This window comes from Ahaetulla prasina, chromosome 5 (assembly GCF_028640845.1).
Source record: "Ahaetulla prasina isolate Xishuangbanna chromosome 5, ASM2864084v1, whole genome shotgun sequence".
NCBI classification, from domain to species: domain Eukaryota; kingdom Metazoa; phylum Chordata; class Lepidosauria; order Squamata; family Colubridae; genus Ahaetulla; species Ahaetulla prasina.
The window spans coordinates 38,621,211-38,646,372 of NC_080543.1; positions in this window are offsets into that span (position 1 = coordinate 38,621,211).

A 25,162-nucleotide genomic window follows, 5' to 3' on the forward strand; every position below is an offset into this window, starting at 1 on the left:
CCCCTTCGACATGACCTGAGTTTAATTCATAGAATCATCTATTACAATGTCCTTCCTGCCAAAGACTACTTCAGCTTCAATTGCAACAATACACGAGCACACAGTAGATTTAAGCTTAATGTTAACCGCTCCAATCTTGATTGTAGAAAATATGACTTCACTAACAGAGTTGTTAATACTTGGAATACACTACCTGAATCTGTGGTCTCTTCCCAAAATCCCCGAAGTTTCAACCAAAAACTGTCTACTATTGACCAACCTCATTCCTAAGAGGTCTGTAAGAGGTGTGCATAAGAGCACAAGCGTGCCTACCGTTCCTGTCCTATTGTTTCCTTTCGTTATATCCAATTAATATAGTTATTATATACTCATGCTTATATATATGCTTATATATTGTTTACTTATTTCATGCTTATGCTTATATATACTGTGTGACAAAATAAATAAAATAAAAAAATAAATAAAAAATGTTCAAGAAATCCTGAGAATCTGTCTGGATTGTAAAATTTCTTCATGATCAAGAGGAGGAATAATTTAAAACATTTATATTTGTACTACCTTTTATTTTTTAGAATTTGAATTTGAACCCATGTCTAACAAATAACAATAAACAGCAGTAAATAAAATTTGTAGTGCAGCACTTTGAACTTGTTTCTTATTGTGGATATTTTTATTTATCAACACTGGCAATTTTCTTAGTGAAATATTTCTGAAATCCTGCAATGCTTTATGACTATGTCTATGGAGATTCTCAGTCATCCAGGTTATGGCTGTCCCAAAAGTGCTTTTTCAATAGGCAACTGGATTGTCTGGTTTTTCTTTGAAGATGTTTCGCTTCTCATCCTCAGAGCTGAAGAAGCTTCTTGGAAGAGAAATGAAACATCTTCAGAAAAACCCGAGAAAATCCAGTTGCCTCTTGAAAAAGTACATTTGAGACTTTATGACTATTGTAAGCAGTCACAAAATGAACCTTATATACCTCTCACATAGGGAATCTGAGATTCTCCTGATGTTGGTCAACTGCTCCAAGAATCACTTATTGGCTAGGTTTGCATGTAACTAGATTTTCTGAAACAGTAGTTAAGTAAGGATGTCTATATTTGTGTAATTTGATTTCCTGGCTGTTCATTGCCCACTAGCTACCTTTCCCGTATCATCTTGGCTCTTGTCAAATTTAAACAGTAGATGGAAATCGGATCAATATCGCCCAACATAGAGTCTTGACTTTGGTGAACAGGCCAAACATTACTTTCAACACCATTTCCCATCAATTTATAAAGAACTAACTCTGGTTCAAATAATGTTCATTAGTTCCAGGGAAAAAAAGCAATTAGAAATTGTAAACTGTGGTTTACCTATTACATGAAAGGTCTGTAAATGGAAAGATTAAAATATGACAGTCAATCTATAATGTATCCATTATGTAAAACCTTCCTCACTCAAAATTAATCTATCTATCTATCTATCTATCTATCTATCTATCTATCTATCTATCTATCTATCTATTTATCTATCTATCTGAAGCAGATTGAAATACATTTGACAAATAATTATTCAAAGGCGAGAAATTACCAAAGAATTGAAATTTCCAATTTCCTAAGATCATCAATCAGTTTTTAAAACTTTTAATAAGTACTGGCACATGGTAACTGCCATTTTTCTGTAAATTACATATTGATTGTTTATCATGTATAAGACTGATTTTGCACAAACTAACATATTCTGTGTTTCCTATTTCCATAGTGAAAATGAACTCTATTGAAATCCTCAGAATTTTGCTTGGAAAAAAAATGACGTATTTCCTTTTTATTTTACTTTAACGTATTTTCCATAATTTAACAACTCATTATTTGGTAAAATGTTCTGCTTAATATTGCATTGTAATGGGTTACATTTAGTGGTGGGATTCAGCCAGTTTGCACCACTTCGGGAGAACCGGTTGTTAACTTTCTGAGCAGTTTGGAGAACTGGCTGTTGGAAGAAATCATTAGGGCAGAGAACCGGTTGTTAAATTATTCGAATCCCACCACTGGTTACATTGATTTTTTTTAAAAGCAAAACAAAACGTTACATTCTAAATCTCTTAGAATTTCATTCTAAATCAAACCTTGATTCTAAATAGGCTGGGCATAGTTCACAATAACTTTTTATGTATAAGCCACTTAAAACAAACAAGAGGTTAAAAGTGTGCAGGTATCACCTCCTGGAATGTCATGTTATTCGATGAACCTTGTTCAGGAGCAATTTCCACTGGATTAAGCATTGGATCCACAGTAAGTATTTGTGTGTTTATTTTTTCTATTGTTTTGCCACAACAAAATGTGTGGTTTTGATTTTTTTTTTAAATAAAGTGATTAAATAAAAATTAGTCACTTAAAAAGCAGGAAGTTGATGTAAAAGTTCTATCAATACAATCCTTAACCAGCAGTTAAAACTCAAGGAAAAGAAACTGGCTGACACAGAGTCAGATAAGAGGGACTAATCCTGACTGCACAATTATGCATCTCCAAAGGGTGTGCCTACACCTCACATAAGGTGTGTCTATGCTAAAATGAATCACAAAATCCACAGGAAAAGAATACAACCAAATTTCCCTAGTCCGGGTCTCACATGAGTCATCCCAACTAAGCACTATGGTATTAACATTGGACAAATTTGTAGTTTTTCATGATCCAAGACCAGATGCCCTTTTACTCTTCTACCCCAAATACCTCAAGGTAGGCGACTTAGTGCAAATAGCTGGTAAGGATAAATACAGCATTCTAAGTATTTTTCAAATACAGGGAGCTTGATTTGGTGTGCAGCTAATAACTATGAAGTTTGCAGTAAATTTAGGAGATTGAACTTCTTTTTCTGCTTCAGTTGTCAAGAAAATTCTTCTGTGAAAGAACATTTGCATATGAGGAAGTTTTCTATTGGTACCAGAGTAGAGATATATTTCGCCTCCACTTCTATGTGATCTCAGCCACTTCTGAATTTCCAGTTCATGACATTTGTATTTATAGGTTACGTGCTAAATTTAAAAATACTTTTAACATGAACTGCAGTTTTGCCCTCACTAAATATTTACTGAAGTAAGATGCACTGAAACTCCCAGTTTGATCTGAAGTCAGATCCACTGAAACTCTTCAGTTAAATTCTCAACTGAATGGTTAATAATTTAAAATGTAGAAAACTTTTGTCTAAACTATGACATTTAACCACAGGTTGTTGGTGATAATTAACACGTAAAGTCTAAAAAGAATAAAATGCTAAGAGATTTCTAGGAAGAAAGAAAGAAAGAGAGTATTTTGCAGTGTACAAGGGTTGAAATGTACACTATGTTACCATCTTAAGAAGAATTTCTATGAAATGATGTATAGGTGGTATTTATCACCAGAAATATTGTCAAAAAGCTATATGATTTTAACCATATATTTGAAATGAATACACAACAAAGGGATTTGTTATCCCCTTTGGAGGACTTGTAAAAAAGCTAAAAATTATTAGAATTTTTACATATACAGTATATTAATTTTTTTTTTTAAAAAATCAAGGTTATATACAATTCAGACCATATATATTTTGTTAAAGTTGATGGACAAAAAGTCTGAAAAAATGCATGGAATTTTGTTCTTGTACATTTTAATAGTAGCAAGACTTCTATACCCAGAGTTGGAAGGATGTGACAATACCTACAGTGGAAAAGTGATTGTTAAAGCTGATAGAACTGACTAGGATGGCAAAAATGACAGCTTTGGTTTAGAGAAATTGGCTAAACTTAACACCATCTGAAAACCCCTTTTGGACTTTTTCCACACACAAAAAAATATTGAAATCATGACTTAATAGTTTAAGTATTAGTAATATTTATAGATTTTTTTATAAACAATGGAGATTACACTATAATTATAGAATGGCAATTGAACTTATGTTTTATTTATATTTGCTATAAAAGAAGTCATTTTTGTTTCTATAGAAGTATTTTTGTGTCTATAGTTCTTTTATTTTATTGTGCTTCTATAATTTCTTTCTCTATTCTGTCTTCTCTCTCCCCACCCCCTCACACACACTAGGTTTTTTGTTAGTTTTGTTAGCTTTTTCTATTTTTCTTTTTAAAAATTAATAAAGTTATATGGAAAAAAGTATGTCATATGTCACATATGCTTGGAATCCAGGTCAGCTATGGTCTAAATCTCATTTACAACACTTACTTATTCATTGGTGCCATGCAAGTGAAAATATGCTATTGGAAATTGCTCTAAATTATAGAGCAAAAAATATAGAGCTATAAAAGAAAAATACAGAGGCAGAAATTAATATTAGACAAAAATAGTATGCTACGTCAGAGATATTTATATGTAGCAGGACTATTTGCTTGTATATATAAAAAGTACCGGCATTGGCACATAAATTAGACGAAGACAAAACAAAGACAGTCAAAAGCAGTGGTGAAATCCTCTGTGGTTTGCTACTGGTTCACTGCCCACGCATGTGTAGTGCATGCCAAACACATGCTGTGTGTGTGCACATGCGCGGTGTGCATGCAACACATGTTGCGTGCACGTGCATGTGCAGTGCACACCAAATGCATGTTGCATGCACATGCACAGTGTGCACCAAACACATGCTGCATGCATGTGTATATGCATGCGCAGTGTGCACCAAACATGCGCTTCACACGGCTTCACACGGAAAAAGGACGCTTTTTAAAATAAGTAGAACAGCGAGGGGGGAACAGCTGTGCGGTGCTATTTAGATTCACTAGAAAGCAGGAATATAAATGGCGTGGCACAGCTGATCGTTGGAAATACCAGTTTGGACCATCCGGTAGCTTTATTGCTATCGGTTCATCTGAAACTGTGCAAACTGGTAGGATTTCACCACTGGTCCAAAGGTTCTAAATATTGTAAGAAGTTGTGAATATAGGTCTGGGCTTTATACGTTTAACTCAGTGTCTTTCAAACTTGACAATTTTAATGTGTATGGACATCAACTACCAAGTTTACCTAGCCAACAATGGGTGGAGAATCCATACATCTTTAAATAGCCAAATTGGAAAAGATACTGGTTTAAATCATCCTAACATTTACAGAAAAGCAGACTGGATTTTTATCAATCTGCTCAGTCTTTATAGTTCTTAATTTATCACATCTGGCTACAAGCAGTCTATGGTAGCTTTCCTGGCAACTTTCATTTGTTATACTAGCTGGGAACTACAGGAGTCCTGCAGTATCAGGTAAAGAAGGCTGGTCATGTGGAAGCAATTTTCCATACTATGTTTACAAGTCTTTTGTAAAGACTTTCATATAGTTTCTTATAAGCCTCTTTGCACGTACATGATGTTTCAGAACAAGGACTGAGTTGTTTTAGGACAATTTTTCCCATGCACAGCATACATTCAATCACTGAACAACATTTTTCCCATTAAGTTTAAGAAACATAATAAATGTGTCCTGCAAAAGAGTTTCAAAAAAGATATGCAGGCATATCCAGGACTCTCTATTCTCCATGATATTAATATGTTATAGCTATATTATCTTGTTTCGCTCAAAAAGCCCTGACTTCTGAGGTTACCAGTAGACAGTTGTAGCTGGTTGAAAAAGATCTTCTACCATTATTTTCCCATTACATTATTCACTTGTTACATCCATGAAAATATTTTTGTTTAATCCTAAAAAGACTAAAGCTGTTGCAGCAGTATGAGTTCATGAGAAACTAGAAACATATGCATTTAAGTGCAAAAATATGTTCATGGATGTAGCAAATGAATCATGTAATTGGGGCAAATAACGGTAGAAGATCTTTTTTAACCAGGTACAACGGTCTACTGGTAACATAAAAAGCCAGGACCTTTTGAGGGGAAAAACAAGATAATATAGTATAACATATTAATATCATGGAGAATAGTCCTGGATGTGTCTATATCTGGGTCTTTTTAAAAATTCTTTTGCAGGACACATTTATTATGTTTACCAGGAATACCTTTTGTCTGAGTTAGGAAGTAGGTCAATTTCAGAAGGGTCTTTCTACAAAATAATCATGTTCCTTTGATTATTCTTCATTCCATCTCTGAGTTAAACAATTTTTTGTTTTATTTATTAAATTTTTGTCCTGCTTTTATTACTTTATAAGGCTATGAGCCAGTGGTGGGTTGCCTCCGGTTCGGCCCGTTTCTTGCGAACCAGTAGTAAAACTGGGGGGAGGCTCCGCTCACTGACCCTGACGTCATCAGGAAGCTTCTGCGCATGTGCAGAAGCAAGCACACATGCGCAATCCTGCTGCGAACCGGTAGTAAAGGTAAGAAGAACCCACCCCTGCTATGAACATACCTAATACTCCTTCCTCCTCCTATTTTTCCCACAACAACCCTGTGTGATGTGTTGGGCTGACAGAGTGTCATTGGCCCAAAACCATTCAGCTGGTTTCAAAACCACATGTAAGCAAATATTTATAGGCAACTTGCAGGTATAACTTCTTCCGATGGCAGAACTAGGAGTAAACCATTTATTTTGTTTTCACCCTGAAAACAGGATGAATACGGATCCTTTATTATTATCTGTTTTGTTCACACTCCTACCATCTCCCAGAAGGTACATCTGGACATAATTGAAGCAAAAGATTTGAGCCACTATCTGGACATTTATCAATTGAGGAGTAAAGATTGGAAGGAAGAAACATCTGGACACACTTTAAATAATTAAATTGAGTCCTCAAAGCAACAGGCTCTCATATGGGATACAGATAATGGCTCTAAGCTATCTTTATCTTTGCATCTAAATGAAGGTTTATATAGTTACTGACGTGGTTCTCAGAATTCTGGATTTCATTAAAAAAAGAAAGGAATTGTTTATTATGTTGCCTGAAGGGCAACATTTACCCACTACTCACAGGCTCTTCTGGTTTAAATATAGCACATAGAAAATTATCCCTGTAGAAGGAAGGGCATTTATATTCAAGCTTTGAATATAAGCCCTGTTTTCATGGGTGAAAAAATGCTCTCCATTGTAGCTTAAATGATTCCTGATTAACACCAATTTCTGAACCTTTTGAAATACTTTCAAGAACCCTTGTGGTAAGCTATAACTCCCAATTTATTTGTCAACATTATGTACAATTTGATTTTGTAAAGTATCTGACCAGACACACAGTTATTTGAAATTTCTTTCTTTGAAATTGCACAGTCTATGCAATGACAGATAGAGTAGAAGTGTAAGGGGGTGGGATGGGAAGGCTGCCAAATTATCTGCATATTCATAGCTTTGCTGAACACTTCAAATTTTGCAATCCCTGTTTACAGCCAGCTTTCTCCTAACTGAACTTCTTTGGACTCCCAGCACATTGCATAAATATTATACTCTATATGGTTGATAGATTTAATGCAATGGTGAAATGCAGCCAGTTCTATGCAGCTCAGGTGAACCAATAGCACTGGCAGCAGGAGGCTCTGCCCCCCCACCTGTACATCATCATGTCCCATTTTTGACCCTCTGTGAGGAGGCGCGTGCACTCACATTTGTGAAGCGGTAGCGAAGGTAAGTGGATTTCACTCCTGATTCAACCCAAGCATTTATTCACTGTATTCATAAAACAGACAGTTTTACACATACTTTTGAATTTATCCAACCAATCCAAATGCTTCAGAAGAATATTAAGGTCAGCATCATTCCTTCATTCGGTTATATACCATATAAGGAGTGTGCTATAGTTTTCACTCAGGTCCTCCAAAAAGGTGAGAAAATACTTGAGTTTCATTGGCTAAGCTGTCTGGCAGCCCTCTATATAAAGAGGACACTGCCAGTCTAGCACTCTGTTGGGTTATACTGTTCTACTAATAAAGAGCTGTTGTTATTGAAAGAGCTGTGTCTATCTCTTCCATCATCGGATCCAACACATTCATTCATTCATGCATTCATTTTATATAACCACCCATCTCAAAACATTAAAAAAAACATTAGAAACCATATACTACACTCCCTAGGAAAGCAGTCATTCAAGAACAGGGCAACCATTGTACAGGCTCGAGCCACTCTCTATCCCCAAGGCAGATGGCAAAGCCAGGTCTTCAGGCACTTTCAGAAGACCATCAACATTGGAGTCAGAGTAACCTATGGGGAAGGGGAGAGAGGAAATGATGTTTACTAGGTTGGGTGCAGCAACAGCAAAGGTAATCCTCTTCAGATGGATGCAATCAGATGACAAACTCTAGTGGTCAGAACTGACAAGAGATTTCTTTCTGCTGGACTTGATGGGATGGATAGATCCTCTTACTGGGGACAGGCATTCTCTCAAATAACTGGCTCCGTGCCTTTATAAGTTACCACGAGCACCTTGCATTCGACCTGGAAGTAAATTGATCACCAATGCAGCACATGGATCAGAGATGTAATATACATAGGTCTAGGTATGCACTATGTAACCATTGTGTTTTGCAGTGGCAGAAGCTTCTGAACACTCTTTAAGGGCAGCCCCATTACAGTAATCCAAATGGGAAGTGACCGGGGCATAGTGACTAAACGTAGAGCGTCCTTATGCAAGAAAGGGTACATCTGGCACAAAACTCTAAACTGTGCAAAGGTCCTTCTAGCCATGACTCCACCTGCTTTTCAAGGGTGTGAGTCATGAGACCAGAAAGAGTCCCAGATTGTGTACCAAATCTGCAAGCCCACCCAGAACCAAAGATAGCAAATGCCTAGATCCAGATGCCCCACCCCCCAAGCCCACTCTATCTTGCTAGGGTTGAGCCAAAACCTGTTGTTTACTATCCAAACTCTTACAGCCTCCAGATACTAAGTCATTGGCAGCATTATTTACTTCACTAGGGGCAGAGATATATGGTGAATATCATCAGCATATTGATGATACCTCAACCCATGGCTATGGACGTCTGCGCTCTCTCTCCCAAGTCATGTAGGCTTTCATGTTAAACAGCAGCAAGAGTACCAAACCTTGAAGCAATCCCCAATTTAGGAGCTCAGAGCAGAATCTGTTGCCCTCAATCAATATTGACTGAAACTAGCTACTGAAGAAGGTGGAGAACCAGCTCATTCCCAACCTTCACAACCAGTCAGTCCAGAAAGATACCAAGGTTGATGGTACTGAAATCCGTTGAAAGGTCAAAAAGAGGAAGGATGAATGCACTAACTTTATCCTGCTCTTGCCAGAAGTCATTAAAAAGCATGACCAATGTTGTCTTGGTCCCATTTCCAAGTCTGAAACCCAACTGAAAGTGTTCCATATAATCTACTTTATCCAGGACCTCTAAAGCTGATGTGCAACCACCTTCTCAAACTAGACAAAAATTATCAAGAATGATGGGTTCAGCAATGGCTTCCTGAAGAGATAATAGACCAAAGCCTGTTTAAAGGCTATCGGAATCATTCACACAGAGAGAAATTTCCTACTGCTGAAGCCGAACCACACTTCGCTTTCCTGGAAGTTTTCACTAACCAAGAAAGCTTCCAGAAGAGCTCTAATGGCCAAGCTCAGTCATAAGGATCCTTTCTGCTTTCTCAGGCCCAACAGGTTCAAACTCCTCCCAGATAGCATGGCAAGACTGCCCCAGACATCTCAATAGGACATGTACTAAAGCTGGCAGCCGGCTGAGAACAAATTGGGGTGTTTTTTTGTCTAATACATTGTTCCATAAACTCCTCTGCCGGGCCCTGGAAGTGTATTTAAAACAGCCCCCTCTATCCCACCCATATCACTGAAAAGTACATTTTAGCAGTTTTCAACCATGTTCCAGGCTTCTCCCTCAGTTCTTCTGTAAACCACAGGGAATGGTGAGAGCCAGAAAAGAAGATAAGTCACAGGGGCATTATCTCATCCAGGGTCTCAATCAGACCATAAAGCAGTCACCCAGAAATATCTCCACTTCCCTTTAAACCTCATCAGGGTCCACTGGTTGCCAGGAATGGGCTAATCAAATATGTCATGCTTCTATGTGATAGGGGCACCCTTTTCACCCATTATGCTGCTCCATATCTATCACCATGGGGATTCTTTGACCTGTCCTAAATTTCCTTCCTAATATCTGACTGCCCTCTGGTCCATACCCTCCAGCTCTCAAGATAGGAGATCTCCACAACATTATACTCTAACCATCATTCTCAAGGGCATTTCAGCATTTCTACATAGAACCACAAGGAATTCAACATATTACCTTCCATTCCCATACAGCAGCCAACAATCGTAATAGTCCACTATACCAGGCCTTTCTCACTGGATAGTCAGTGAGCTTATCACATATACTAACTGCAACATCTCCCTTGCATTGCCTCCACTTCTTCCAGAGGAAGGAAGCACCCATAAACAAGGGCAGGCAATCCTATATCAACCCATTATCCACAGTTGTGGACAATCTAGATGATAATATCAGTAGCACTTCTCTCTCTCACTTTACAGCCCTCTCTAAGCAGTTTACTTGCTTAGAGCATATTGCCTCCAACAATCTGGGTCTTCATTTTACCAATTTCCGAAGGATGGAAAACTGAGTCAACCTTGAGCTGGTGAGAATCGTACAGCCAAACTGCAGGCAGCCTGCAGGCAGCCGGCAGGTAGCAGAAATAGCCTGCAGCACTGCATTCTAACCACTGCGCCACCACAGCCCATAATATGGCAGTATCAAAAATGACTGCAAAATAGATTGTTCTTTTCCTGCATAGGTAGGAAATGTGGAAAGAGGGTCACTAAACATCCAAAGAGAGATCCACAGCTATATAAAAGCTAAACTTTCTAATGCCATTAGTCCCCTACCAACTAGGAACTGAAAACTATTTGGAAAGCATCTTTCCCAATCTAAAATTATAGTCTGAATTGTAATCTAGGTATCTTTGAACAACAAAGGCTCAACATTTGTTTTGAAATTCCATGAGCTGTTGCTGTGCTGCTGTTGCTGCTGCTAGGATTTGTACCAGCATTATCTTAGCTGTGTTTGCTTAAAAGTTATCTGCGGCTTCTCAGTTTGTTTATTTGTTTCAGTAACTGGTGAGCAATACAAAAAGATATCATCAAAGGCAAGCAGCATCTTCAGATATATAACAACGATCTTTTAAAGCTAAAAATAACTCCTGGAAGAATTTGGGGGTATTCTAATGTAAGTTTGCATTTCTTAAATTTTTGTCTTGCCTTATTTGGACATACAAAACAGAATCCAGAAGTCTGTGTCTATTGCTCTCTGCATGGTTTGATTCCTGGGATAAATAAGATATCTTTTATGCTGCAGATACATTGCTAAATATGGATTGCATTAATAGCAAATGAATCAGTTTGCTGGCGCAGCGAAGTCAAGTTTCTACATCACAGCTAAACTTAAAACATGCAGAATGCTATATGTAACTATTATCCAGAGAGCAATCTTGCATAGAACAGAAAGATATACTCAGCAGCGATGCGTAATCTGTGTTTTATGAAACTTCTTCTAACATTTTTTTAACAGAGAAATCAAGTTTTTCCTAGATTGTTTTAATTTTGTTTCATGTTTCCATGGGACAAAAATATGAAATACGAAAATACAGATTGTAGTGAACATTTAACTTTAACTTTTGTGGGCTTCATCTTCATTTATCATCTAGACCAGGGGTGTCCAAACTACGGCCCGCGGGCCAACTGCGGCCCGCGGGTCAGTTTTTATTGGCCCGCAGCAAATTCTGAAAGTATAACTGAATATGGCCCTTTTCGGCCGCCTCCCGGTGCTTGCCCGGTGGTTCGCTACGAGGCTCGCGGCTCCTCCCCATGGGCGGGGAATAATGAAGGGAAGGGGCGGAGGAGGCGGCGAGCGGGAAAGAGGCTGCTGGCTGTGCCCGACCCCAGCAGTTCTACCCTCGCCTTCCTCGGGCCGCCTGGTGAGGCTCCTCGCGCCTCCCCATGTCGGACACGCGTGGCGGCAGTGACAGCCATCGAGAAACAGGTGAGGAGGCGGCGAGCGGGAAAGAGGCTGCTGGCCGTGCCCGACCCCAGCAGTTCTACCCTCACCTTCCTCGGGCCGCCTGGCGAGGCTCCTCGCGCCTCCACCCCTTGGGCAGGGAATAACGAAGGGAGTTTCAAGTTCATACCAAATACAAAACAAAAGCCAAGATCAGGGTGTCAAACTTGGTCTCTTTAAGACTTGTGGACTTCAATTCCCAGAGTTCCTCAGCCAGCTTTGCAGGCTGAAGGACTCTGGGAGTTGAAGTCCACAAGTCTTAAAGAGACCAAGTTTGGACACCCCTGTTCTATGCCCATAGCCACATCCACTCAGTCACATGAGCAGTTAGCCATGCCCACCCAGTCACATGAGCAGTTAGCCATGCCCACCCAGTCACATGAGCAGTTAGCCACGCCCACCAGTCACATGACCACCAAGCCACACCCCAAAATAAGCCACGCCCACAGAACTGGTACGAAAAAATTTAGACCCCCCCCCCGTTCAATGGTGTGGCCCGGGCCTTTGCTTATTTTTCTGTATTTGGCCCTCACCAAAAAAAGTTTGGATACCCCTGATCTAGACTAAGTGAAGTCCCCTCCTCCATGAGTTATCTTTTGTATTTTAAAAGCTTGGAAAACGTTAGCAGGAAAAATTGGTTGTATTAATCAACTGAGAGACCAGTCAGGATTTTAGAAGGCTAAATATATAGGTTTTAATCTATATAGTAGACTGAAGTGCATTTGTGTGTGCAAAAAGTACAAAATTTAACCATATGGAGCAAAACCATATGGAGCAACGTTCTGGTCCTCATAAACCAATGAAAAATGGATATATTGTTTATCTTAATGCTGGTATTTGCTACTGTAGAATACCTAATGCTGGTATTTGCTACTGTAGTCCAATTATCATCGAAACTTTTCTCTTTGCTTGTGGACACCTTTCTTCACTGCCTGTAGATTTATTATGCTACAACAGAAGAAAATTCCATGATACTACTTAATGGAATTTATTTCCAGGAATATATACTTAAGTTTTGAACACATATGCATGTATTGTTTCTTAGAAGATAAGATCTGTTAGGTTCCATAGGGCTTATAGTAGCAATATTACACTAAACATAATCTCTGTGATACAAATGCTACTGAAAATAATGAAATTTACTTCTGAGTATACATGCATATAATCTAAGAAGAGAGAAGCAGAAGATACAGTCTTACTCATAGTATATAATATTGATTATGCACAACTGTCCAAGTATGTTAACTGCTTATTAATATTTTATACACCTTTTCATTATTTGTAATGCATAGAGCAAATTGAAAACTGAATGCATTCTAGAAAGCTATAAAAACCATTAATTTAAAAAGCTAGTACAATTGAAAGGAAATGATAAAAAGAAGTACTTTAATATTTTTAATGAAAAGCAACATTTTGTGTGTATTGGACTGGAATCTAATAGAATCTTTCACAAACCACAAGGTCAAATCATCATATGTACTTTAGTGATACGATCACACAAATGCTGACATTATGTATTTGTATCCCAAATCTGATGTTATTATGTAAACTGAAGCACTTGTATATAAAGTTGTCATTCAGTTTTTGTCATTGTTTTCCCCACTCCATATAGATGGATGCCTGGGTGGATGTTAATTATAATTTGGAATGGTATTATTTTTATTGCTAGTTACCTTGAGCACCGTTTTCACCACTGGGTTATAAATAAATAAATACATTTCTATGATAAAAGAAGCAGTTCTCTGTTTATCAAATTGAATTCTATATTATCTTCAGGTTTTTCCTTGTACTAGTTTTTGAGCAAAATATAGCATAGTCTGTCAAAAGTGACGGATAGGTGATGTGTGGATTGCAATATCCTCTTAGCTCAATTGGTTAGTAAAACCTTTTGCACTGAAAAATCCTTTTATGCTGCAATTGCCCTCTTCTCCTTAATCATCTGAAACATAAGAACATCCTAATGGGCAGAAAATATCATAACATCTTCTGATACCAGGTTTCCAAATATATAGTTACTGCGGGAGGAAGACTTCAAGGCTTATTTAGCTGCAGGTTTATAAGGTATGCAGAAAGAGACAACTTACTTATATACTTATTTATCATAAAAGTGTACTTTTATTGAGCTGTTTACTTTGATAGATTTATACATAGTTCATAAGTTTACTTTTAGGTTCTAATGATCTATTCACGCTGGAGTAAAAAGTTATGAAGATCAAAGGAAAATAAATATAAGCCTTTGCTCAGGATGCATCAGCATGCTTCTGTCCAATGCTAATTATGATCCACAATTTCCCATAAAAACTAGATAGCATCATCCAAAGTGAAAAGTTCATCTCCTTTTTGATGAACTCATTTCTGATAACTTCGTGGATATACTTATTTAGTTCATCATAGAATACAAACATTTGTGTTCCATTGGCTAAAAAAAAGGTAATTTTGCATTTATCCATTTTAAAAGAATAAGCCTATTCTCTTAAAATATTCTATGAGCTCTCATCCAAATATAACTTAAATCTCAACCTGTTTAGTTTCAACTCAAACAAGAGAGATCATTCAGTTCCAAGTGGTGAAATGCCTCTTTGTAACACTGGAATTATTTTGATATTATTTTGCCAATATTTCACTCATTATTTATTATGCTGGCATCCCCTTTCAATATTCCTGTTTGCTTAACACATTTTTGTGCTAAAAGCTTTCTGGTGAGTTCCATTAACTTTTAAGTCAATAGGGTGTGGTCTCTTGGCAAGAATGTGGAGGTGGTTTGCCATTGATTTCTACAGGAATGTTTCTTTCAAGTGCCTCAATTTCCAAGTCCTGTGGCATAGAATCTGCACTGCTATCATGGTTACCTTTGTCCCATTAATATGGAATGAAACAACTCAAATACATGACAGGATTTTCTGGACAATAAGGACTTATGAAGATTGGAAGTGTTAACAAAGATGCCAAGTCTCCAAAGATAATATGGTTGGGGATTTTGTGCAAAGAGACTGAATTACTGGTGTACAACTTTTCTTGGACATATCTATGGAGATTCCCAGTCATCCAGGTCATGGTTGTCTCGAAAGTACTTTTTCAAAGGCAACTGGACTTAGTTTTTCCTTGAGGATGTTTCGCTTCTCATCCAAGAAGCTTCTTCACTTCAGTTTACTTGGACAGTTCCAGCCATTGAACCACCTATGGGAACTAGACAGTGGTGAAATTCAGCCGGTTCTATCCAAATCATGTGATCTGTTAGTGCCGGCAGTGGGAGGCTCCGCCCACCCACCCAGATGTCATCACATCCCGTTTTTGACCCTCTGTGCACGTAGAGAAGGCCCTGCGCATGCGTGGAGGAGACGCACAAGCTTCACATTTGCGAACCGGTAGTGAAGGTAAATGAATACCACCCCTGGAACTAGACTAGAAAAGTTGGAACTGCATGAAAATATTTTTAAAATCCTTGAGGACATAAAAATCATAATAAATATTAATACTGTTATCACTTTAACTATTTCACTTTAACTGGAAATGAACTGGAAATGAAGACCACTGCTTGAAGAGGAGATTTCTTTCCTTTTGAGAGTACAACACAGAGGTTGGCTTCCAAAAAGGTAGACTACAAAGTTCTTATCCTGGAGTCCCAGATAGGAAAGAATATATGCGTACTTGCAGAGAAGGAGTGTGCTTCTGTAGAAGAGTTGTGTGTGTTTTGTGTTAATCTGATTGCTGTATGGTTTCACTGGAAATCCATTTTGACATTTGTTTGGGTATGTGTGAAGCATTTGTTTAAGTATGCTGATTCTTTCTTTATACATGTCTGTGAATGCGCTATCAGATATTAGATTTTGTATACTTGTGGAATAAAGTTTCTTTGAAGATATCTTTTGTTAATCTATTTCTGATTTGATTGAATTGCTTCTAGCCCTGCCAGTTCTTTTAACTGTGGTGATAGTCTTTATTTTGGCTGGTTTTCATGTTTCCCACTATTACCAGCAGGTCATATTTAAGTTTCTAAATGGGCTTTCTATGAAAGCATAATAAAAAATAATAATCTTACAACTGTGATTTTTTTTATAAAGATACCCGTAGCAAACCCTTTTATATCCAATGAATTATCAATGTACTGATATATTATGAATATATGAACAAAACTATCCCATGGTCTCATTCACATAGCCTGCCATATATTTCCAAACTCTGTTACTAACTCATATTTTGAAATATGATTTGACAATTGTTTGGCCACACTGCATAATTATTTCATTGGCAGCCCTGCTTATATAATGTGAAAAAGATAACACAAAATTTTCATGACTTGACTTAACTTTTCAGCCATTGTCCACATCAGCAAAGTGAAATTTCCTTCCTGACATCTCTGGGTTTATGGAAGATGAGGCCTGCAGCTTCGGCAGACCCATAATAAAGGTTATTTGAAAATCTTGGCCATCTTACTAGTTTTTGATAGAAAGGTTGAATTTATCTATGAATTTCTGGGTGGGCACCATTGGCATTCTTGGTGTCTGAGAATATTAGCCAGACTTCCTCTGTCAAACTCAATATGCCCACACATTGAGATGCTGTGAGACAATGCCTGACTTCATATCTGGAATGTTGAAACATACCATCCAATCCACTCCTACTCTGTTTGTTTGGAGAACACTCATGTAGACTAAAGAGCAATTCCCTCTCTCCGATAAGCATGCAGGCTAATAGTTTCTATCTAAAATATTTATGGGATGGAATGCACCTTTCCTTTCAAATCTGATCCACGATGAGAGAAACAAGAGTGAATTGTGTTGGGTGGTGGAATACTATTGCATGCCTGTGCATATCCCAGTGGATATTACAAAGGACCAATTCAGTGTTCATTTATAATAACACTGAAGAGACTTTAAAATATTTATTAACTGAATATTGGATCTGGTGCACAAAGGACCTGACATGCATATTTTTATTTACCTCTCTTTGGTATCTTGCTGAGTGGAGATTTAACACTTTTAGACTGCAATTCTTTATTTACAGGAGTCTGAAGGCAACAGTCTTATGTATTTTTTCCTTTGTTAAAAGAGTGACAATTTTAGACCTGTTTAGTGGAGGTTATAATTGATATATTGGTATCTATCTATCTATCTATCTATCTATCTATCTATCTATCTATCTATCTATCTATCTATCTATCTATCTATCTATCTATCTATCTATCTATCTATCTATCTATCTAGAGATGGTAGTAGCAAGCAAAGATTTGATCTTATTTGACAGGCTTTCCACTGAAAGTCCAGGAAGTTTCCACACAAAGTCCATGTGTGGTAAAAACAATAGAGTAAATAAGTGGCATAATGGCCAATTAAGTTTCCTATTTGAATATTGTGCAGAAAAGTCCATGATCTAATTTAAAATGATCAAGGAACCATCACTCAGTGACAGACCACAAGCTCTGCATGTCGAATACCCCAGACTTAAATTAGAGGTAGTCCTTGACGTACAATCACAATTGAACTCAAAATTTATGTTGCTAAGTGAGAAATTTGTTAAGTGAGTTTTGTCCCATTTTACGACTTTTCTTGCCAAATTTGTTAATTGAATCACTGCAATTGTTAAATTAGTAACAAAGTTGGTATGTGAACCTGGTTTTCTCATTGACTTTGCTGCAAAAGGTGATCACATGATCCCAGGACATTGCGACCGTCATAAATGTGAGTCAGTTGTCAAGCATCCAAATATGAATCATGTGACCATGGGGATGCTGCAATGGTCATAAGTCACTTTTTTCAGTGCTGTATTAACTTCGAATGGTTGTAAATTGAGGACTACCTGTACAGGCATTTCAATCTGATACTAATGAAAAACAAAAACAAACCCTTGTGTATATGCAAAAGGACATAAATGTGTAATGTAATTAAAAGCTTCTGTGCCAAAATTACAAAGCATGCTGCCTATATCTATATATATCTATATCAGGGGTATCAGGGGTATCAAACTCAAGGACTGTGAGCCACGGGCCATGGGGTGTTTAAATCCGGGCCATGGGGCTGGCCTGGGAATATCAAAGGACCAGCCCACGGTGCCTCTGCTGGCAAAAATGACCCATTTTCGGCCTCCTGCAACACTCTGCCAGCTGAAAATGGGCCTCATGGGCCTGTTTTTGGCCCATTTTCAGCTGGCAGAGTGTTGCAGGAGACCATGGAGGGTGAAAATAAGGTGCGGGGGGTGCGTGCAGCCTCCCCCATGACCTGTTTTGGCCAGTAAAGTGCTGCAGGAGGCATCCATCCCATCTCCCCCCGCCCGTGGAGGAAAACTACAATGCTGATCCAGCCCTCCTGTTTGATACCCCTGATTTATTATATGTATGTATGTATGTATGTATGTCTTGGCGTATTCGGGTTTTTTCCCATGTAAGGTTGAGAGTATCTTGGTGACGTTTTGATGAGGTCTCACTCATTATCTTCAGGCTGGTGTTCGGCTTCGTGCTTCTCGAGCAAAGAGTGGTTGGAGCTGCCGTCCCTCTATAAATACTGGTGGAGAGGTGAGGAGTATTGCTGTAAGTGGGTTGGCTGGCTGTGTGGTTGCATCTTGATTGGTAGATGGAGTGGGTGTTTGCAGATTGGTCGGCTGTTTCGTAGCATCCTGTGTGGGTGTGGTCCTGGTCTTTTGTTCCTGAGATTTGGTGTTGGTTTGGGTAGAGAAACACCCCCACAATATGAACAAACCGGATGACACCTCCCGCCTACCAGACATTTGGAAACCAGCCTTGGTCAACAAACGAGTTCCAGCCACAAAAATTGACCCTGGACCCAGGACAACACACAACGCCACCACCAATCATCCTCACCATATTCAGACCCAAACCCATCCCACAGACGAAATACAACCACCATCCAGAAGCCAGACCATGCTGACACCACTGGCTGCTGCGTCCCCCTCCGATCCTCACACAAAGCAGGCTGACACACAACAGGAACACATGACAGGACCTCGGACTCGGAGCCAAACCAGGGCCCAGGATGCTGCATCACAGCCATCTGCTCAAGACATCACATCACAGAACTTCAGAGGCCACAACACAATGGCTGTGATGCAGCATCCTGGGCCCTGGTTTGGCTCCGAGTCCGAGGTCCTGTCATGTGTTCCTGTTGTGTGTCAGCCTGCTTTGTGTGAGGATCGGAGGGGGGCGCAGCAGCCAGTGGTGGCAGCATGGTCTGGCTTCTGGATGGTGGTTGTGTTTCGTCTGTGGGATGGGTTTGGGTCTGAATATGGTGAGGATGATTGGTGGTGGCGTGGTGTGTTGTCCTGGGTCCAGGGTCAATTTGGGACCTGGGTCCAGGGTCAATATATATATATATATATGCTTCTTGAGCAAAGAGTGGTCGGAGCTGCCATCTCTCCATAAATTCTGGTGGGGAGGTGGGGAGTGTTGCTGTGAGCGGGTTGGTTAGCTGTGTGGTTGCATCTTGATTGGTAGATGGAGTGGGTGTTTGCAGATTGGTTGGCTGTTTCGACCAATCGAAATATATATATATATATATTCTACATATTTAAAATGCACAATATATTTGTACAGCATATGTCATTGGTTAAATTAGCAGAATGATCTTTCAACATACTCTTGACTCTTTCTTCCAATCAGGAAACATGCTTTGATCAAATGATTTGTTCTGTCCCCCCCACCTCAGTCCGGGAGGCATGAGCGATGACTTAATTAGCTGGCAATTCAGTCCACGGCAGCTATCAGCTCTGGCAGCAAACTAGCGAGCGTTTGCCAAGTTTCTCTGTTATCTTTTCTTGATGCCGGCGAGTCAACCAGGAAACCAGGAACAAACAGTACTTCAGCTCAAGTTCTCTCTCTAAGCAGTTGATTTGTTCTCCACAGAGTAGTATAGCAGCCCCTGCTGCTTTTATACCCTGTGGGGTGTGGCTCCATGACTCAGCACTTCCTAGGCCTGCCCCACCCCTGCTTCTGTTGTTCCCGCCTCTCCTGTCTACGAAACCTAGGATCCAACCAGGACTGATTGTCCACAGCTGGGTCTGGGAGCATTGCCTGGGTGGGGGGAGATACAGGAGACAGAGGCCTCATTATTTCTTCCACCTGGCCTGCCTCTGGCTCCTGGAGGGAGGGAGGGAAGCCGGCCCTGCAGAAGGGAGCTCTGACGGCCCTTACCCCTCACTCTCTGAGTCACCCTCTGGCAGGGGGTCAGGCCCCGGGGGGGGGGGCTGGAGCCACAACATGATTCATGAAAAATTATAATGGATAAACTCTGTTTAATGGATCCTTCTTACTTATATCTACTCTGAATCCCTACTTTTTTTAGCCCTGTGCACACTTGAAAAATGATTTCAAAGTGTTTTTGAACAAAGAAGTACAATTCTTTTATTAATACAGTCTCTTCATCTGAGACTTCTTCATCATGACCATGAGCATGTGGTGCAGCCACTTTAAGAATTGTATTAACTTAAAGCAGTTGGATTCTTTTTTTAAAAAATCTCTCCAGTTCCAAAACTTGAAAAGAGGAGCTATTCAATGAGTAGTGAAAGGTATTTTTTTTCAAGCCACAACATTCTTCTTCAAATGATTTTCAGTCTATTCTCACTCTGGTTTACTATTTTAAGCCCATCTATTTTATCTATTGTAAATAAATAAAATATTTTTTTGAAAAAATTAAACAATTAAAATACCGTACAAATTTCCCCAGCACAAGAGTCTTCTAAAGCCAAGCTAAACAATTCAGAAGGAACAATGTTAAAACCACAATATAAAGTTTAGACTTTTAATACACAATAAGGTCTCCAGCCAGAAACCATTCTTTGCTCCTTGAATAAACCATTATGTAATTTAAACATCATCTATATCTTTCACTTAAAAACAGCTTAAAAAAAGAGGTTTCCAAGATAATTGTAAAATCCAAACCAGCCAAGTCACTTATACTGTGAAAAAGCTTTGTTTGAATGGAGTCAATCCCTATTGATAGAAATAAATTTATAATCCAATTTATCTACATATTTGGGTCTTGCACTGAGTGGTGCAGTGGTCTAGAGGTGGAGCTATCGTAGTGGTAAAATCCAAATTTTTTTACTACCAGTTCTGTGGGCATGGCTTTGTGGGCATGGTGTGACTTAGTGGGCATGGCAGGATATTGCAAAATCTCCATTCCCGCCCCACTCCTGGGGGAAGGATATTGCAAAATCTCCGTTGCCACCCCACTCTAGGGCCAGCCAGAGGTAGTATTTGCCGGTTCTCCGAACAACTCAAAATTTCTGCTATCGGTTCTTCGAACAGCTCAAAATTTCCGCTACTGGTTCTCCAGAACCTGTCAGAACCTGCTGGATTTCACCCCTGAGCTCTCACCTCACAATCAGGAGGTTATGACTTAGATCCTAGGTAGCGGCAGATATTTCTCTCTCTGGGCACAATGAGTAAATATCTGCTGCGAACTCTGCATTGGGAACAGGAAGGGCATCCGGCCAGTAAACACTCAGCTGCATTCAGTTGCCCCGACTCCACCCTGATGCAAGGGATTTCAGATCATTTAAAGACAAAAAAGGGGGGGAGGGGGGCTTGGACTAGGGAACTAGGGGGCTTGGACTAGGGAATCCAAGCTTTAAATCTTTAAATCTTTCACTCATCAAAAACCAACTTTTTTGGTTTTTTATGAGCCAGTCTCCTTTTCTCATTGCAATGTATTTCAGAGACCTGTTGTGGTGAAAGGAGTAAATGTGAAACACACAAATGCTACTTTAAGATCCAAGAGGTTTGGGATTTAAAAAATTTAATGCACACATTATAAGCAGTCACATTTAACACTATATATTTAAGACTGCAAACCTAAACAAGAGAAAAATTCCAATACCTTTAGTTAAAATATACAATACGAAAAAAATAGGGAAGAAAAGAAAAATCCTAATATAGATTGAACATTAGTCAATAGAATTGAAGACTTTTAGTACTGCTAGCAGTAAATCTGAGAATGGAAGATTACCATTTTACATGAAATGATGGAAGCTTTAGGATTCTTCAGATGTACTGATTTTTTGGACTCATTTTCTGTTCAATCTCTTCATATTTTCTTTTCAGCCATGCTAATGTTGAGGTTTCCAACAGCAAAACTAACCAAACTTGGAGGTTGTGGAGGGGAAAAAACAGAACAGAAAATTCTGCATTCCAGAGTCATAGATGTGTAATGATCTATCAAATATCTATCAATCTAATCAATATCCGATTGTTATTTTTAAAAACTGTCTATTATCTTGCAAAGAGATAGACCACTTGCTATTGCCTGTTAACCCACGCTTTTCCTTAATTTAATTTTTTTTAAATTTAGCAAATTTTGAATGTTTTTTCTATAATTAATCTTTGTGATAATTCATTTAGCGGTAGCCTGGAAACCAGAAATGTAAATCCAGTATATCATTTAAAATTTATGTTGAATGACAGTTGGTCTTTGCTTTCTTTTAAATTCCAACCTCACATATGCATGAGTGGAAGTAAATTATTTGGCCTTTAACACAGATTAAAAAACAACCATGCTTAGCAATCTAATATTGAAGAACTTGTTACCTTAAAAGCACCAGGGAAACAATTGAATAGTACAGTGTCTATAATCCCATCCATTCCTAAATATGGAATACAAATAGCAAGTAATGGCATTGGGGATTTCTCCACTGAGTCAAAGGATTAGGTGGCTGCAGTTATTTCTTGGTTGATGCTGTAGTCTACAGAAATCCCAGAACCATAATAACTGTTTTGGAACAGACTGGTAGACTGAATTAAACTTCTCAGTTTTGAGAAAAGGCATATTGTTCAGGAGAGCCCTGTGTAATCTCAATTTGTGTACCAAATGTTTATTTCATTGCCAGTCCTCAGACATCTGAATGCCTTGCATGGTTCACATGCAAAGAAGCATTTTTTTTTTCCTCAAGGGAAGGACGCACTGTGAACTTTGATATGAATAGAAACATTTCTGAAGGCCTATTTTTTTTTATTCCTTTTGAAAAGATATAACAGGGAGATCCTTTTTCTAGAGGCCAATTTTTTTTTATAACTTCTCATTTATATTCTTTGTTGGTAAGGCCAAAAAAACGATAACCTTGAGTATGCATACATGTAAAACGCCTAAGAATGCACCATATTCAATTGTTAATATATTTCATTTCCTGAGCAAAACATTTAGGGGTTTTAAGCCTCACATCTAGCTTCTATTCATTTTTTTCCCCTTCTTCCAGATCTGGGCTCTGATTCAAGAAAAGCATACCATTCATATCTTCTTTTCCTTTCTTTCTTTTTTTTCTAAGCAAGAAATAATAAAAATAAAGCTCTACAGACATAGCCTACTGCTTTTGAAACTGTACTAAGTACTTTCAACAGCAGCAAGCAATGCAAGGTATTTTCCAAACTGGTAATCCTCAATCCTTCAAAAGTAGTTTGAAGATAATGTGCAACATTTTTACTACTTACTACTTTAGAATACTAATGAAATGAAAAGCAGCAAAGAATATCATTCTGTAAGCGAGTGTCCCATGGATCTAGATTTATAAAAATCTCATCTTTCCATGCCTTTCCTTGGTTTTTGTATATAGCACATATCCTAAGCATGCAACTTTAACCCATTTTGGAACACTGGATTAAATAGGATTCATGTTCTATAACTGTCTGGTTTGGTTCTGCAACCCAGCAAGACAGACACAGACTTCAGAGGATAATTAGAACTGCAGAAAAAACAATTGCCTCCAACCTGCCTTCCATTGACGACCTGTATACTGCACGAATCAAGAAGAGGGCCGTGAAAATATTTACAGACCCCTCACATCCTGGACATACTGTTTCAACTCCTACCCTCAAAACGACGCTACGGAGCACTGCACACCAGAACAACTAGACACAAGAATATTTTTTTCCTGAACGCCATCACTCTGCTAAATAAATAATTCCCTCAACATTGTCAAACTATTTACTAAATCAGCACTACTATTAACCTCATCTTTCCCACCACCCATCTCCTTCCACTTATCACTGTATGACTGTAACTTTGTTGCTTATATCCTGATGATTTATATTGATATTGATTTTTTACTGATTGCTTATTTGTACCCTATCTCTATCATTAAGTGTTGTACCTTAGAATTCTTGATGAACGTATCTTTTCTTTTAGTACACTGAGAGCATATGCACCAAGACAAATTCCTTGTGTGTTCAATCACACTTGGCCAATAAAAAAAATCTATTCTATTCTATTTTAATCACAGAATGTAGGTTTTCATAGCTGCTATTGGTAATGCCAATGCCTGAGTAATGCCATGTGAGATAATGAATACAATCTCTCCCCTTCCGCTCCTCCAATCTATTCAATCTGTTTTATATATCGGCATAATTAAGGAAAACTAGTCACCACATTTATTATTCAACCCCAGGGTGTGAAAACTGTGGGAACCAGCTGGGGAACAGAAGTTCAGTTGGTGTCAGAAGAGACAGACCAGTCCAGATGTAGAAGCTGTGGGAAGGAAATGTTTCAAAGAGATTCCACCTTAATTGGCTGCTCCAAGCTTGTCTGGAAATTTACCCTTACAGATTTTGTTTTTACTTTGACTAGGATTAAAGATGCTTTTCTAAAACCTTTGTGGTTCTTGCTTTTGAGGTTTGCCAATTATATGAGTTTGACACACCGCGTTAAGAAACTGGACTCAGACATTAGATAATTTTCTGATCTGTTGACATCAGAGATGGAACATTTTGCATTTGAGTAGTTCGGAGAACTGGCAAATACCACCTCTGGCTGGTCTCAGAGTGGGGAGGAAATGGAGATTTTGCAGTATTTTTCCCCGGCCAGGCCCACTAAGCCACGCCCACTAAGCCACAGCACAACCATGAAGCCACGCCCACAGAACTGGTAGAAATTTGGATTTCACCACTGCCTACCATGCCTGACCAGGTTTGTGGGAACCTCAGGGCAAGGAGAAGCCAGCCTGGGGAAACCTTGGGATCTAATAATAGTTTTCTTACTGCCTTCACTATATTTCTACCATTGAGCATTTTCTGGTCATATGCAAAGCCAAACCAAACCAGTAGTTCCTCTCTAAGGCAGACAGTGCAAAGATGCCAAGCAACCTTTCCTTTTGAAAGATCTTGTAAAATAGCCAACATTCAGGAGCCTAAAATAGGGTGAGACAAATTCCCTGCCGATACGACAATGTGGAGCAGATGCATCAGGGGTGAAGTCTACTTATCTTCCTTACTGGTTCGGAAGTGCACACAACCACGCTCAGACCTGCACATGCACAGAAAGT